Raw genomic sequence first — 18827 nt, forward strand, 5'->3', positions numbered from 1 at the left:
ACATTGGATAGAGAAATTCAAATGTTTGGAAATAAAAAAAAAATTAAGAATTCGGTTCACAACACAATTATTAATGCCCTGAGAAGACAATATTTTACAAACGTATAAGACGGTAGTCGAGGAAAAATGGGTCGTTATTTTTTGGCCGGTCATGGTTAACGGTATACTTACTGCAGTTAGCAGGAGTGACAATTAAGTGCATTGTACCTTTTATTTTGTGTTTTGATTAGTTTTCATTGAATTATCTGCGCGTGTTTTTATGTCCACTCGCGTGTCTTGAAGGATTTATTATTGTATAAAGGTAAAGCATGCTCACGACAACTCGAATGGTTCGGTGACATAAAATTATTACACTACGAAACGTTTATTCACAACTCGTGGACTCTGAAAAAAAATTCAGTGCAGGACTTAGAATTTCCTTTCCTCCCGACCTGTTGGCAGTCGATTACGCGTATATACTATTACGGTCGGAATCGCCATTATTGCCTCTCGGCTATCAGCAATGTGTATTATCCGTAAAAATGATTAATTCATCGTAAGCCGACGAGTGCTCGTTCAAAAGTCAGTGATATGTTTGAAAATTACACGATATCTTATCCTTCGATTGTACTCCGTTGTATATTATTTTGTTTTGTTTTTTCCTGCGCGTACGTTCGTATTGATCGTTCACAATACACGGTGAATACGACGTATTCATCGTCCTTGTGGAAAGGGTATTGAAAACGGATGAAAGCTTAAGACCACTGACCTGACTCCATAGTCTTTAAACGATTCGAGTGCACTATTCCGTAAAGTAAGCCGGCAAATAGTTTTTAACTGATCGGTGGAAAAGCGCGCGTGTATTATCGAGCACGAATTGGGTAACCAAACCGTTATTTTCGTGTAGTATCTATTATCAGCGTTAGAAAAAAAAATATTAAGCCGATTCATTGCCAAGCAACCATAACAAAAGTATTTCTAAAATTTAAAAAAGAAAAATTATAATAATAATGACTATTGTTAAACTTGTACGGTGTACAACGTAAAAATAAAATCTCTATCTACTACCATATAGTACGGTATATATATAGTACTGCACGGTCTAGTTTAGACCGGTTCTGACCGGATCATGGTCCGGTCCCCTTGTCTACAAAAATAAAAATCAGTCCAGTCTGATCCGTCCGCCTTCAATTCAATAAGATAATAATGGTCTTAACTTTGAGCAATCATTTAATATGATTTTACTTATATACATAGTAAAATAATATTGAACATAATAATGTTATTTTAACTCGGATTATGTTTTGAGACACAAACATAGCTCGTGGCATTTCTCTATGGTCTTATTGGTGACATAATACTTATTTATTATAGAATATAGATTCAGAAAGTGAATTCGAGTTAATCATTGTATATTATCTTATCTGAATTCTGTATTATTTCCAAATGTATACAGGTTTTATATTTTATTTTGAACATTTTACGTTATTCAGTCTTAATTTTAAATTTCGGTCAGATCTCGGTATTTTCTTCAGTACATTCTAAATGATACAGTCCGGCCCAGTCTGGTTTTATATTTTATTTAATCGGTCCGGTCTTGGTATTGGTCTTAGTTAAAATGTACCAGTCCAGTCCGGTCTTTTTAAAAAAATGGACCGTGCAAAGCTCAACTACCATATTATAAAAATAAAAAAAATAAAAACGTGTATTTAGCAAATATTTTTTATAACTTTACGATGCATATATAAATTAATATTTTACTTTTAATCTGAACACAATAAGTTTTCAGACGACGAGTAACCAACGGATTATATTTTCATTTAAAAATAAATACTTTAGAGCGTCGGTTGTACAAGCATACTTTATTTATAATCTCACTGGGAAGGGGGAGGAAGTTTCCTACAACAGTATTTATAGTACGATTTAAGCAATTTTTTTTTATAATATAGTTGTTATTTTTTGATCACATAAACACATATGGTGGTTTTTTCATTGAAAATTGATGCAGATAGCGTGATAATAATATATAATTATATCTTGATTTAGTCTCTTAATTATATATTATATTTTATAACTAGTATGAACAATATTTTTTTTACGTTGAGTACAAATAATGAATATGTTGATGCTTTCATAAAAAATATTCAAAACTGATTAAAAATTTCCTTTTTATAATGAATTTCAAAAACAAAAACAAACCAATTGTTTTTTTTACTATTTAAATATTAATATTATTTACTAATACTCTTTGACTATATAGCACTGTAAAACACTATACCATTTGTACGCAGATATCACATTAACATAAATGAGTTCCTCGAATGTGTTCTAATGCCTGTTTAATTATGATTGATTATTTGGTATATGAGCTCTAGAAACTGTTATTATACAAAAATGTAAAATTCGCCATTGAAACCAATGGTTTTTACCATGTAATTATTTTTCAAAATTATTTTTACAAATTCATAATAAGTAAAATTTGTATACATAGACGTGTGCAGACTTCAATTTACGATTGAGCCAAGAATAATTAATGCCACAATTTTTGAACAGTGCCCCTATTTTTTTATTTTTTTTTTTTTAACACATAATATACGTTCTAATCGTAAATTAAAAAATGTATTAATATAATCAATTTGTATATGCACACAACATTAATTTGCTAATTTTTTAGACATATTATATATATATATATATATATAGGACACTTATCACTGTTTAACTTCTAACATTAATAATTATTAACAAATACAATAATATACCTACCAAGTATCTATTATCTACTATACTTAATATATTACTTACAGTCTTGAGAATGCAATGTGTTTGATAAATAATTATTTTTTATTGAACATTGACTTTTAATTTTGACTAGTTTGACTTCTTTGCGAATTTTACGTTTTCTATTTTCATAACCACTTTGTTGTCTTGATGTGTTTGAAATGTTTGAAATTAAATTTTACACGGTCGTGTCACACGAATACCATGTTTTCACCCGTTACACCCCTTTGCCTTGGTATCACGATTTATTTGATTATCAATCAGGACACCCGATCGATTAATCGAACCAGTTTTCGGAGTCGTCGATGAGCCCCTAAGCGCTCGCGGACGCTAGGACGACCATCACGAGCGACGGCTGCGTTTGTCTGCTTTCAGCCGTCTTCGTGACACTTTTTAACTTAACTGTATTTTCGCAGTTCTGTCATTTGACATTTTATTTAAATCTATACTTTGATATCTGTTTCATTTTATAAATTTCTCTTTTTTTTTATTATTCAAATTATAATAGTATTATTTGTAACACATGTAGTTATTTTGAAATACTATACAATTTAAATCATTGTCATTATTAATTTTAATTTGTTTTTGTTATATTTTTATTACTATTATTAATATTAATATAATTAAATTTAAATTATAATTTATGTGTGGTGCACCGTGAAAAATTGTAATACTATCTCACACGATAATTTAACAGCACTATAGTATAAATATTACTAAACAGTTAACATATTACACAATAACACAGTAAACACTAAACATTGACCAGACAAGTGTCAACATTCAACAGTAAACAGTTAACCGATTAGATTATCGCAGAGCTTACGGTCTTTCATTAATTGAAAGCGACTTACCATATTATAAACGTATGTGTTTTTCCACGAGTCTGATGGTGCAAGTCTGCTTATCTTAATATTAAAATTATTAAATACAAACGATAAATAAAACAATATATTTACTTTAACCAACCTATTAATGTCCATTTTCATAGTACTGTTATGAGCCCCTACATATTATTGTGTTAGTATAGAGAATAAGACATTAGGTATTGTATTAGCGAATGTAATACTTCCAAGAACCGATCGCCCAGTGGGAACCGAGCATAGGGAATGTGCTGATTCAACCCTTTGGTTGCTCGCTCAGTCCTCGGCTGGACGACGCATTTTAGTAAGTAAGCAGTGTTGTTGTATCAGTGTCAATGAGCAGAACCTCTGTCAGAATATCAATTGGAATTCAATAAACTTTAATTTTGTCAAATTAATTAGATATTTGTTCCTTCATACCAGTACCGTTATTTTTATTATATTTAAATATAATAAAGTTGTGCAGTGTTTCAAGAGCGCGCACAACAGTACATATTATTTTGTAAACAATGTTTTTGTTAGGTGAATGAACAATAAAATGGATGTAGTGGTAGTACACAAATAGTTGTTATTTTATTTCACCATTATGAAAAAAAATTTTCATGATCTCGAATATATTATTATAATTAAAAATATACCTACAAAAATTTGAAATTTTGTTATGCCTCTGAAAAAATTCCGGTCGAGCCGCGGCTCGATAGGCTCACCCCGTGCGTACCCCTATGTTTGTATAACATCAATCGGGTATATACTATTTATCTAACAATGAATTATTATTCTGTCGTTTTTATTTACCTTAAATTTTGATATTAAAAATAAATAATAATAATTTTATATAATTTGTCAAAATGTAATATATAAACATTTAAAATTTGAAGAGAGAATCTTTCAATCCTATTTAAATATTTACGAGTAAAAGCTAATTAAATCAAACTTGATTGATTTTTAAATGTATTTGAGTAATTTTTAAAATTACATTTGCAAAAGTTACAATAGTTTGGACATTTTTCTGCTATATAACTCGCAATAAGCAAAAGCGATTCTTATCGCAAATAAGATGAATATATAAAATAAACAAAGGAAGTCCATAAAACTTGACAAAAGACATATATTAACTTTAATATCTATTGTATGTTAAGTATTCAACCTTGTTCAATATTCAATATCCAAATTGTATGATGATAAATAAATAATGTATAATGTTTATTTTGCGATGCAAAACGGATCAATAAATAATATGACACCAGTTTGATAATTGAATTTTTTTGTAAAACTGTTGAACTAGAAACATTATAATAATCGATCACTTATTGGTGAAAACGTAAATATTAATTAAATAATATTACTATATTAGTATGTTGTATCCCTTGGTTTTTAATTTAAAGCATGTTTTTTTTTTTTTTTTTATTTTATAACTATTCAGTAAAATTAATCACAAAACGATTTTTGACGGATTATGAAAAATGAATTAAAGGTTTGATAGAAACAAACAGATTTTTGGTGAAGCTGAAATTTACTGGAACACAATTATTTAACGTAAACCTAGTTTTTAGTAATTTTTTATTGTGGTATCAACGGAAAAGAACAAAACGAGATAAAATGTTGCAATTGAACGAAAATAAAGAGACCGGACGAGAAACAGAGAGAGAAAATAAATACAAGCTTTCACAATAAACTGAAAATAGGTAACTATCCTAAAGGATTTATATCGGACTTGAAAATCCCTGTCGGAGCATAAACCGAGATGACGGAGAATTTAAAAATACGGATCTCAATCTTGATATATTTTATACTGCAAAGCATTATGATATGTACACCAAATAGTTCTACCACGCGAAATAGAGACACCATAATGTGTTTATGAACGGTGACACTAGCAAAACGATTTGTGAAACGTAACGCGTAAATATGCGAGTCGCTGGTAGCTGAAATTTTCTCTCATGCCGGATGCACACACGTGTCAAGAAAAAAAAAAGTCAAATTTTTCTAACACGCACGAGGTGCAATAAATGGTTTTAAAAGAAAAAAGGAATCAAAATAAAAACCAGATTAACCAGACTAAGTGGACGGATTTAGAGTTTTTAGGTATACCCAAATTCACGGGAACATAAATCGTTCGAATTATAGTTATGAATAACGGATGATTATGTAGAACATTTAAGATTTAACAGTTAAAAATATTAATGCTTTTAGTGAAGTACTAACGTCTTGCAAAAAATATTTATCAAAATAAATTTTAAATGATTTAACTGTAATTGGCAGTGTTGGGAAAGAGAACCAATATTTTTATCTAGATTAAAGATAAAGATAATGAATAAAGGTTTATTTAAGATAAAGATAAAAGTTAATCGTTCAGTTATTTAGATGAAATGAAAAGATAAAAGATAAAATTAATTAATTTATTTAAAATAACTCTTTTATTTAATATCTTTAAGTTTGATGGAATATTCTTATTATTCTTAAAAGTAAATAGGTTAATAAATGACTAACAGATGTAGTGATTAATTTAAATTATTATTTATTATACCTACCTTTATTTAAATATCTGTACAAGTAGTGATCACTAAGTGGCCTTACATTATTCATAATTTTTTAGCTAAATTTAATTTGGTTATATAAGTTAACATTAAGTTGTATGAAGATAATATATTAGTATACACCATTTGGTTGTACTAGAATTTGTATTAAAATATTTTTAATGTAATAATTTAAATTTTAAAATATATATAAATGTCACATTTCACATATTTCATTTATTATTGTATGAAAAATTATGAAAAACGGTTCAATAAAATAACCACTTTGCTTGATTTAACATCTATTATCTATCGATAGAAAAAACGCAAAAAGATAAGTATAAGATAAAGATACTCTGGATTTATCTAGATACAAGATGAAAGATAATTTGGACTTTATCTAGATTATATTTTGGATAATTTTATCTAGATAGTCTCAACACTGGTAATTAGACACTTATTTTAAAAAATAAATAAACTTATATTTATATACATAATTTAAAAATATTTGATTTTTGTGTTACATAATTTTGCTGAATAATATAAAAATAAAAATTGATTAAGTATAATATGTATTTTTAGTTTTAAAATAAATTGCGATATAATATTTAAAAAAACACCTTCATATTTCAATAATTTCAGGATACTAAAAAATTAAACATACTTCCCAGAACTTATAAATACTTGTATGATACAAGTGTTTGGTTTTAACGAAATTCATGTGAAAAATACCTTTACCTTTTTGTGATATCATATTTAAACGTATACCATTCCTGTGAGTAAATTGCAGGCATGTACACAAACCATAAATATTTATTTAAAAATGTAAAAGAAAAATATGAGCCTGCGTTATTTATCTTCGTGCAATGGTAATAAAATAACAAAAATAGTCATAATTTCAATAGTAATAATAATAATATTAATAATATGTTAATAATGGTCTACCGCAGTGTTTTTCAATCTGAGGGTCCTATCAGTTACAAATAATTGAACGCTGATGTAGAAAAACAATCACTTATTTATATTAAAAATAAAAATGAGCGACTGATTTAATTTTTTTCCTATTTTGACGACCGTGAAGTTCACAAAAGTGTTGAGAAACTCTGGTCTACCTCGAATTCAGTGTTAATAACTTCGGGATGTTATCGATTGTCATTATATTACATCGTTCGACTATACTCTCTTTTGATTAGATTGATTATTTTTGATGATTAAATCGATTTATCTTCGTCACCCGATTTCGAGAGGTTCTCGGATACTATTACACGACGCACGTACAGTAAGATTTTTCGACTACAAAAAGTTATTGCAAAAAGTTATAATGCTAAAAAGTCGGTCAGACTAACGGATAGAGCCTGTACATAGCACACGCGCGCGTACGGAAAAAAAAAAGGCTACGAAAATGAAATATAACTGGACAGGTTAACTGCATAAGTACGTACGGCGAGAACAAAGAAAAGGTTCGGTTGCGAGAATCTCTATCGCGGGTATTGATTAGTATAAATATTAAATCCCTAGTAGTAGTTGCGCCGTACTTAAAACTTTTACAATCGTCGTTCAAAGTTTCAGTACGGGTAACAAGAACTCGGGCAATAATTTTTAGCAATAAAATATTACACACTTTATACGGTTCGTATCGATTTCGTTGTTGATTTCGTCCCAGTTCAAAGAAAAATACTATAGACTTTCGTATGCGATTAATGTTATCGTAATATTTCGCCGACCAAACACCGAAGTTGAGTGCGACTCGTCGATAGCCAATCAAATCAAAATATATTCGGTTTCTTGTCTTGGAATTCACACGTATAAATAAATTCAAGAGTTATAACGATAATGATTTTTTTTTTATTTTTAAATATATTCAATCTGTTTTTAAAATAAAAACAATAGGTAATAAGGATAACTTTAAGGATAATTTGTAAACATGAGTCGCGTGAAGAGAAGACCGTTCATTAACAGAATCTCAGAAATTTATTTATTTTTTTGTTGTTTTAGAAGATCTCTAGACCAGTTTTTCTTAATCGGCAAGGAATTTGTGGTAATGCAAGAGAGGACATGTTACGAATAAGGGAGTTTATGTGGTTTGATTATTTTGAATAGAAATTTTTATAGTGGCTTTTTGCAAGCTCATTTACTGTTTGTATTTTAAGATAATTATGGAGGGCTGCATTTGTTATGTACCATGGTGCATCGGTGATAAGTCATAAGTCTTAGGGTAATTGATTGAAAGGCTTGAATAAGGCGAATATTTGCGGGTTTAGCTTGGCCCCAAATTTGGATGCCATATGACCATACTGGCGTGATAATTTCTCTGTATAGGAGTAATTTGTTTTTGAGACTTAAGTTTGATTTTTGTAGAGGTCTAAGTAGATGGAGACGAGAGTTTAGTTATTTTCGTTTTTGCTTGGTGAGGTTTGACCAAGTCAACCTTTTATTCCACTGGTAAAGTGGAATTAGTTTGTTATTGATTTTTAGTGGGGGCATTCTCTTTTGTTTAATGAAAAATTCACTTGAGTGGATTTTTTCGTCATTGATTTTAATTTTCCATTTTTTGGCTCAAGATTCTATTTTATTTAGATGTAATTATAACCAGGTTTCCTTCGGGAAGGCATGGGCATGTCAACGGGTGCATCCCCAGGTTGCGGATAGGGGAAAGTCCTGCAGATATGCAGGATAGCCGCAAAATAAGCCAATCTTCTGGGTTGGACAAATAAGCAGTCGTGGACAAGCTTATCACCAGAGGAATGATCGACCCCCGGTGTCCTCATAGATCAGGATCACGGACTGGAAAACAAGTCAGACGACGCAATGCTTGGTGTCGTCAGTGGACGAAAAACCAATAAACAACAACAATGATAGATGCGAATAATAGTAATGAGTCTCGTCGTGAGGCCCTCCTACTGGGAGAGATCGGACCTCATGGAACGGCAACTGGGGGTGGGCTCGACCCAGGAGTCGCATTAACAAGACCCCGACTGCACGTCTCCGTAAACGACCGGTGTCCCCATGACGGCGTCACTCGCGGAACGACGACACCCGTTCAGATCAGAGCAGATGGACGCCGACCTACTGGCTACAGCGTGGATCGCCGTGAAGTGGGTGGGGACGGCTTTGTCCCCGGTGCTCCCAGCTGCCCTTTTAGACGCTTAGGCCGGAGCCGAATGGTTGGTGGAAAGCGTGACTACGGCCTGTAATATGGGTCTTTCTCCGAGGTCAGCACACCCCGGTGGGAGAACACCAGTTTACTGGTGGAACGGCAGGATCGTGGCAGTGTGGACCGCATGCATGAGAAAAAGGCGGCTGTAGATCAGGTCACGCGGTTACTACTTTGACGGTGTAGCGGCTGTGGTAGCCGAGATGGCTTATCGCGAAGCCCAGAAGACGCTAAAGCGCTGCATTCGTGAAACGAAGGCAAAGTGCTGGGCAGAGTTGGTCAAGTACATAGACGACGACCCCTAGGGTAAGCCCTACAAGGTGGTCTTGAAGAAATTCTGAGGCCCCCGGCTACGGCGATGATGGAGCCACGGATCATCCAAAACATCGCCACTGTACTCTCCCCTGAAGAGGAAGGACACGGGGTGCCGGCCGATCTCGATGAATTACCTGCGGTCGTTCTGGAGTTCACTCTGGTGGAGGTGACCACAAAGATGGGTTGTTTTAGGTCCCGTGGCAAGGCACCCGGCTCGGACGGCATACCGTCTCGGGTCTGAAGCGTCATGCACGCGGCGAGGTCGGATCGACTCACCGACGTGTTCAACCTATGTCTAAGAGAAGACGTCTTCCCCGGCCGGTGGAAGCGCACTCGACTCGCGCTGATCGCCAAACCGGGAAAGCTGGTGGGGATACCGTCCTAGTATAAACCACTTTGTCTGCTCGACGACGTTGGTAAGATCTTCGAGTCATTGCTGGTCGTCAGAATCGACGCTCATGTGGTCGCTACCGGAGTCGGCTTATCGGAAAAGCAGTTCAGCTTCCGGAGCGGTTGGTCCTCCGATGACGCTCTGCAGCTGCTTTAAGAGCGGCTGGTAGCTGTAGTAAACAAGGGTCGTATGGCCGTGGCCGTGAGTCTCAACATACGGAACGCGTTCAACACCATCGGATGGGAGATCGTGCGCGAAGCGTTGATACGTATGGACTTCCCGCCATACCTTTGACTGATCTTGGATTTGTACCTGAGCGCGTGGTCCTTGTACCTGTGTGACGACTCCATGGGCGACCCGATGGCTACAGGCGTCACCCGGAGTGTACCGCTGGGCTTCTTGCGATGGTGACATTCACGGAGGATGTGATGTCCGCTAATGAAGAAGCCGAGTTCACGAGGCAGTCCCTGCAAGGGATAACTCCAGCACGGCGCGCGAGACGGTGGGCGTCGAGGAAGAGAGCCGCCCGCTGACACCTCGGTCCCCGGATCTAGGCGGTGACAGATAAATGTAAGGGGGAAATACCAGTTGCCCTACAATTGAAGTTTCCCCCAAAGAGGAAACGGAGTTTTCACACGCTGTGTAAAAAAAAAAAATACTGTGAGGGGTCATCGGCAGGGGACTGTCTTGCCTTTGCCCGTTATTATCGTATTCACCAAGTTGCGGGTGTATTACCGATTTTTTTTAAAAAAAAAGATGTGATTGTAAATTTTGAGATGCGATATCAGAAATATTATTTGATGAAAGTATTGCTGTGTCATCAGCAAATGGGGCGAAAAGAGTTTGGCTTGTTGTAGGTATATCAACGGTAAAGATATTATAGAGTATGTATGAAAGGTCACTACTCTGAGGAACTTCAGCTCTAATATTATAAACGGTCGAATAACTATTTTCTCGACGTTTTGCTTTTATAATATTAATTAAGATAGGAGGAAGTTAAGTATGATAGTTTGGTAGGTTATTATTTGAGGTATGGAAAGAAGAACTTGATACTGCATTTTGAATTGACTTGGTTAGTATAGAGATTGTGTTGTCTATATCTAGAGGACACTTAAGTAGAAAAATGAGAGACAGTGAATCGTATAATTTGTGTTGAAATAGTTTCCGGTCTATGGGGCCTGATGAAAGGAACTGTCCAGGGACGGAAACAAGTAGGGCTCCTAAGGTTAACTGTATAGGAGAATGATCGTCACTTGATTGGTGGTTTAGGTTTTTTTTATGGTATTTTAAACCAGTTGGGATTTGGGTTATGAAAAAATCGAGAATATCGGGGGATCTGTTTTCATATGTAGGCCAAAGGGTTGGTTCATCAGGGGAAATAAAAGACAGTTTATTTTTTAGTATTGAAGTATAAAATAATCTACCTCTTATGTTAGTGTATCTACTGAGTATGTTTAGCATTAAAATCTCCACCTATTATAAAAAAGCTACTGAGACTTTGGAAAAAATTATTGCGATTTGGGTTCTGTGATTTGTTGGCCTGGAGGAAAGTAAGCTGATGAGATTGTAATGCTTAAATGATTTATTTTTATTTTAATATTTATCACTTGTAGGTACGGTATACTGATATTTTTCATTTGACTATAAAAAAGTGAAGATTTTATTATTATTGCAGAACCCCCACGGGATGTACCATTAGGATGGTCAGCTCTTATAGTTAAATAGCCATTGAATTTTATGTTTACAGATTTTGATATGTGCGTTTCAGTAATGAGAGCTATATCTATGTTTTTATTGTGAATAAAGTAGAAAAGTTCATTACTATGTTGTTTTAATCCATTGGCGTTCCAAAGGAATATTGATAAAGAGAAATGATTGATTGGGTTTAAGGTCATTTTTTATCTAGGACTTTGTCGATTACTTTTATAAGTAGTGATATGAGAGGAGTAATTAGTGATTTTAGTTCGTTTATGTAAGTTGAGCAGTTAGTTGAGTAGTAGTATCTAAGTGGAATTGATTTTTTGGCGTATTTGTATTTTTGTTTTCAGCAGCTTGAGCGTAAGATTGGTTTAGAGTGGGTGTTTTTTGATTTTCTGAGATAATTTTATGACTGATGTGAAATGGTACATTATTATTTTCTTGGTATCTGATATTATTATTGAGATGATTTTTCTTTGTTTGAGAAGAATGGTGGTTTCGAAGATTTTGAATGTTCTTGAAAGAAGGGCAACCTCTATAATTCGTTGGATGGTCACCAAGACAAAACACACATTTCACTGGAAGGTCCTTACTTTTTGTACAGATATCTGAGGTATGTTGATCGCCACAATGGACACAACGAGGTATGTTATTGTAATAATGGTGCGTATGACCGTAGTCTTGGCAGTTCATACATTGTGGTATTTGTTTTTTTTATTTTAGGAGCTTCTACTTTAATATTTATATAGCAGAGGAATTTTAATTCAAAGATGTCCTTGTTGTTGATAGCTGGTTCAAGGTTTACAAAAAATAGTGGTAAGAAAGTTTTTGATTGATAATGATGAACATTAGTTATGTTCCGAGCTAAGAAATCGTAGTTCCCTAATTGTTCTTTGATAAACTCTGATTGAATTAAATGGGTGAAGATTTCTTACAACTACACGGTAAGGTTTGTTCTCATTTATTTGATATGTATAAAAGTTAACATTTTCTTCTTTGAGGTATCTAATTACTGTTCTATATGAGTTTGAGTTTGATGTAACAAGTTTTAGACTGTTTGACGTAATTTTGCACGAGAATTCCATGGGTGGGGAGTTTAAGTTTTAAATTGCTTCGCATAATTGTTGGTAATTATTTATATTTGATTCAATAAATATGGGTGGACGTGCTCTGATACAAATATCATCGTTTTCCATTTCCATATCAGTATTGTTTGTAATGTTTATGTTATTTTCGATACTTAAAGAACAGTAACGATTTTGAGTAGAGAATATCTTTTGATTGTTCGATAATTTTGGATTTGGTGACTTTCCTAGAGAGATTATCTGCTTAGTAGGTGAAGTGACTAATTGCCAATTATCGATATCTACAGAGTCGACATGACCTGAACCCATGTCAGTATCTACTGATAATTTTTTTTGTTTATAATTTTAATTTCAGGTAATCTAGCATTTGTATTATGGTCAGTATCTAATCTCTTTGGGCAAAGTTCTTCTTTGTGTTTGGTTTCAGTAATTTTGTTCGATGAAGGGTTATTTCGAGGATTTGTGGAAGGCATTATATAATGACGTTATACTCACGATATGCTTATTTCTCCTGTTAAGGGGAAGTCCCTGGAGAGGGGGAGTGCGTGGTTATTATTATAAGAACATTTTTTTTTTTTTTTTTTTTGGAATCGACACGATTACATTTAATTTAAACTTCACAGATTTAGTATAGATAAATGTAATAGTTAACGGAGCAAAAATTACGAGTGCACACATTATTAGTGCGGGATACCGAATGAATGATAATGTTATGCTCTGAATCGTCCACGAAAATAAATGTTATTTCATTTCAGTTCGACATGTTTTGTTTTAAATTGTATATGAATAGTCATTATTTTCATTTTACTCTACCATTGAATTTAAAATATTAAACAAAACACGTATCTGTATATGTACAGTAAGTTCAATTGAACTTAATTATTTTCAAATGTCACACAGCTTAACAATTACAACCCATAAGGCATAGTACGCTCTTGTAACGTTTATAGTGATCAAAATACCACGAAAAGAAACACAATTGAGAAGAAAATATTTTTGACCTAAAAATTAAAACCGTATACCATTACTAGCAACACGAAAAATGAGCGTTTTTATAAAAATCGTTTTATTTAGATTCGAAAATTTATCATTAGTCACTTTTCTACTTTTTCATTGAGAATCGTTTATCGTTATCTTTTTGAGCTTCGTCAAATAACCAAATTCGATTCATCAAATATCGTGACATAAAACTTCATGCTGCAACATTCTAACAGTCCATAATGACGGCAAATTAACAGGTCCCTTATGTATAAGTACAATATTAGCAATATTTACCCGATCGCAGTTATTAAACCATTTGCACCATAACGGCAGTACACGTAACCACTGGTGTTCGCATATTCGAAAATAAATATAATATTATAATAATATAATATGATACACATTTGTTTTCGAATGATCGTGGCGATTTTATAACGGAATTGCGAGTAGTTTGAACAAGTTATCGATGATCTGCAAACGTCAGTGGAACCGTCTAATATTCGTTAAATAAAATGTTGCAGTCGTAACACGTCATATCGACGCAACAGGGATCGTGCTGCAAACAAACGGAATATTTAATAGAATAAATTTTATCTTTGATGAGCAGTGTCAACTTCTAAAAATAAAATGTAACTTATTACTCTGACAAAATAAAAAATATAAGAAAGAAAGAAGGAATCTAATATAAGCATACGTGAGGTATCATCAACTGATGTGGTATTCCCGATCATAACCGTAAACTGGGGAGGCAAGGGGGAAATTGCCCTTTTAGAAAAAATTAGGAGGGACAGTGCCCCTTCTGGTATTTAACATACCTTGTTTTAAAATAAGTACAAAACAGCTGGTTATAGCTATTATTATAAGATTTTTTTTTTTAAATCTTAAATTTTCGCTTATCTAATATAATGTTAGAAAATTAATAATTTTATGTAATAATATGTAGGTATTAAAGCGGCATTTAGCCTCGGACACACTTTTTGTTAGATATGTAATTATATTTTTGCCCCCCCCCCTTTCTAAAAAATTTCCTAGTTACGCCTATGTTCCCGATCATGAGATTCGTGGTTGTAAACGGAAATATCATTTTTGAGTATTTATGAACGATTGTTAAACATAATAATTATGATTTAATAATTATAACAACATCACGCGGTGTGATTGTAGAAAACAATTTAAATGTTTTGATTAAAATTAATCAAAATGATAAAACATATTGTTTAAATTTAATTTAATAATATAATTAAATATCTTAAGTGTTATATGTAGTTTAAAAAAAAAAAAAAAAATCATGAAAAATCACATAAAATTCCATAAAATCGTCAAACAATACAGTAAATACAATTTTAAAATATTGAATCCTTTATTCAATCATAATTCCAAAAAATTATGCTACTTAAATTTCAACTCAAAAAAAGGAAATTAAATTACGTATAAGCAAAATCAAAATATTAAAAATTTTAATTTTTCGAAAAAGAAGTGTAATATTTTAATATTTTTTATTACACTAAAAATCTTGATTAAATTACACGTTCATGTATTCAAAATATTATGTGTTACCTTTATTGTTGAATATATTACTGCATAGATATTCCAATAACTTATATATAAATTTTCTTATTTTTTTTTTTTAATAAAAAAAAAAAAGTTATAAAAATGGAATAAATATTACAGCTGCTCTGTATTAATGAGATTTACTGCTGGATCGGATGCTAAATGGCTTTACTCAACATATTGCTCTTCGCCCGCTCACAGCTGTTGAGACGCATCAAAACTCGTTCAAAGTAAATAAATCATCAGCGTAAGTGGCTATGTTACTTTATTTATCATGCCCCCCCCTCCTTACGGCAATTACTTTCGAAGAGTTTGAAATTCCCAAACAGTCTTTGAACTCAACACCACTATAATAATATACATACAATATATAAGAGCGAGGATTAAAGTTCTAAAAATCCATATCATTCCTAGCGGTACCCTAGACAGGCATTTATAAATCGCAAAAAATCAATTAGCGGTAACGGTAAAATTATGCGGCAATTAAACCTCGAACGTTTGCTGAATTTTGAAATTCTATTGATCCCCGTAGAGTTTCAATTGTTATTGCTGTCATGTTGGAAGATCCAAATTCCGGTTTATCACGTCAAACAGGAAGTTTGGATTACTGTAAAAGTTAATATAAAACGAAATTAAATACATTGTCCGATACAATGGAGGATTCGATGTCACATGACCGCTTAATAAAACCAATAGATTTTCATTAGACGTTAATCAAGAACTGCGTAAATACATCGTATACGTATGTCAAACCGTACGAAAAATGTTATTGATCGCATAGTGCTTGAAGTGCAAAGTATTTCGTAAAATCGTGAAGCATTTTTTTATGATTACCTTTATTTCTGTTTAGGATACAGGAGAAATATTAATTTGGTGTTTTGAAGGATGACTTGTAACCGAAAATTAATATTTTAATATGATTCGAAAATAAATACTTTATATCCATGATAAATGAACAATTCTTCACATTGGTTTTCAACTTAGTTCTTTGCGTTAGAAGATGAATTGGAAAAAAATGTTCAGATAAGAATTTAATCACCATATTTATAACTGTCTATGAAATTAATACGTGTTAAAATATTTCAATTTTATTTTTAACAGTTTATAAAAACAAAAATTATTTTTAGAACGTCCTATTTTAGTGAAATTTAATGTAAACTAATGACATTTTAAAACAACGTAAATATAATGCAATTTTGTGAATACCCAGAAATGTTGTACGGCGTTGGCGTATAGTGCTATTCGTTTTGTCATCACAAATGTAACAGAATTGCCTATACTATATGCCGTACAATAATCTCGCTTAAAACTATCACGTTAAACTTTTACCACTAGTAAGTTGAGATACTTTTGAAGAAAAAAGAAGAATTGAACATATTACACTCTGAAAATAATTGGTATAAAAATGAAAGGATATTAAAGATAAATAAATAAATCCTAGGAAAACCATTGGCCGAACTCTAACGAAACTAACGAAACTACTGTGGTAAAAAAAAAAAAAAAAAAAACATTAAAGAAATATTAGAAACAGTTGTTGGATTGTTTTACTCGATTTGCTGTCCGAACATGCCACTAAGTCATCATGCACGCGTGGAGCAAGAAAAAACAAAATAATGTAATAGTTTCGACATTTTGTTCGTATGAAAAATGCCCAGAAGTGCCAGTAACGGGATCTTGGTGACCATGGGATCCAAAGCTGTGCATGCAGTGTACGTGTAAGGCAACGTATTGCATTACGCCGTGAAAAGATTATTTTTTTTAAAAAAGTCACCGTCAACAGTGACGGGGCGATAACAACTATTTTACACACGTTTAACATTTTTTTTTCTAAAAATAAACTCGTTTGCACATAATGCCGACACACACACACACACGCGCGCGCGCGCCTACATATAAATATATATATTTACGTATTTTTAAATAAATTATCGGTTTATTAAAACAGTGGAATGAATTATAAAAGAAAAAAACTGCACACAAAGAAAAATACTTATATGTGGTATGACATTAATACAAAATTAAGTTTATCGATTGCTTAAATTATAATAAACATATTAGAATAAGTTCCATCATAAAATAATTAATCGGAAAAAAAATTCAGTTTTATTTAGTTTGTTATTATAAAATAACACTCAATAAAACCGGGTAGTATATCATATTAAATGTTTAACCAGTACCAAATGCCGTATGTATCCGCGTGTGTGAAAAAGTGTTTCTGTTTTGGAGATTTTCGTCACGGGTAGCTAAAATGTATACGCACAATTGAGTTATAAAAAAGGCAAATGTATGCGAACGGAGTTGCAGCCATTGGGACAGAGCGCGACGAACGGATCGGGAAACATTAAACGTATGCACGCGTAAAACATTAGATTCTACCGGCGTCGGCGGCCTGGCGGCGAACGACCCCGAATCAATTATCGTTCTTCTTGTTCGCCGTACACGTACTTTGAATCTAAAATATTCGCAACCCTTAGAGGATCACGCATAGTCGACCTAATGATTTTTGTACAACTACATCTGGCCATGGAGCGAAAAATTTCTCGTGCACGTACGTTAGTAGTATTGCAACTCAATATCGACCAAAGGTTCTATGATATCGATTTAAAACACATTACCATTGATCACGATAAATTTCGTCAATTTAGGATCAACAAAAATCGATATTAGTACACATATCGATAATGAAAATAAAATAGTAAAAAACAAAAATACCGAAACCACGTGGCTTTATATGGCAACTGTACAGGAGTACGATCCAGTACCCACAGAACGAAAGTGACACATGCAAGAGACGTAACGGATGAATTAAACCAAACCTCGATTTTCAAAGAATATAAGTAATAGAATGATCATAGAGTGGAATTTTTGAATTATTTTTTTTTATTAAAAACGAAGATATAATATATAACTTGAGATGAATATTATAATAACATCTCTTGATTGATGAATACTGAACTTAAACCTTAAACAAAATTTACTATTAATCGCTCGTTGAATATTGTAAATATTTAAAGTAAGCATATTGTAAAAACAATTAATATAATCAATAATACTAAACACATACTTGACACTGGAAAGGATTTAACTCGACAAATCAAAACAAAAACTGATTACATGATTCAGATTTTTGTATGGTTTACTCTTTTGTAAGATTTTATAATAATATGTAAAAAGTACATGTTCAACAAGCAGTCAAAGGTGATAAAAAAATAAAAAATAAAAAAAAACGTGAAAAAAAAATGGTTGTATTATTTTATTTACACTGGTTGATCGTTTTTGTGGAAAATCAAATGTAAATCGAATGAATTTAATATTATGTTTTTCACATTTTTTATCCTTATCCTATACCAACATTATTACTCGATTGCCTTTCCATTATATTAACTTCTTTATTTATTTCGTTTTAGTATTTTGTTTATAAAAACTATGAAAAAAAAAAATACTTCCATGGCTCGAAATGAGTTCAACCAAAATTAACATTTTAATCATGGAAAGGAACGGGGAATTTTTTTT

The 18827-nt window shown here is 32.4% G+C and overlaps 1 pseudogene; it reads right to left on the bottom strand.

Annotated features, from left to right (window-relative positions):
* The window catches only part of LOC112682983, a 25616-nt pseudogene extending 16709 nt beyond the window's left edge, over window positions 1-8907 (bottom strand).
* Between the last annotated feature and the right edge of the window lie 9920 nt (window positions 8908-18827).

This window comes from Sipha flava, unplaced genomic scaffold (genome assembly GCF_003268045.1).
Source record: "Sipha flava isolate LNK unplaced genomic scaffold, YSA_version1 217_pilon_pilon, whole genome shotgun sequence".
NCBI lineage: Eukaryota > Metazoa > Arthropoda > Insecta > Hemiptera > Aphididae > Sipha > Sipha flava.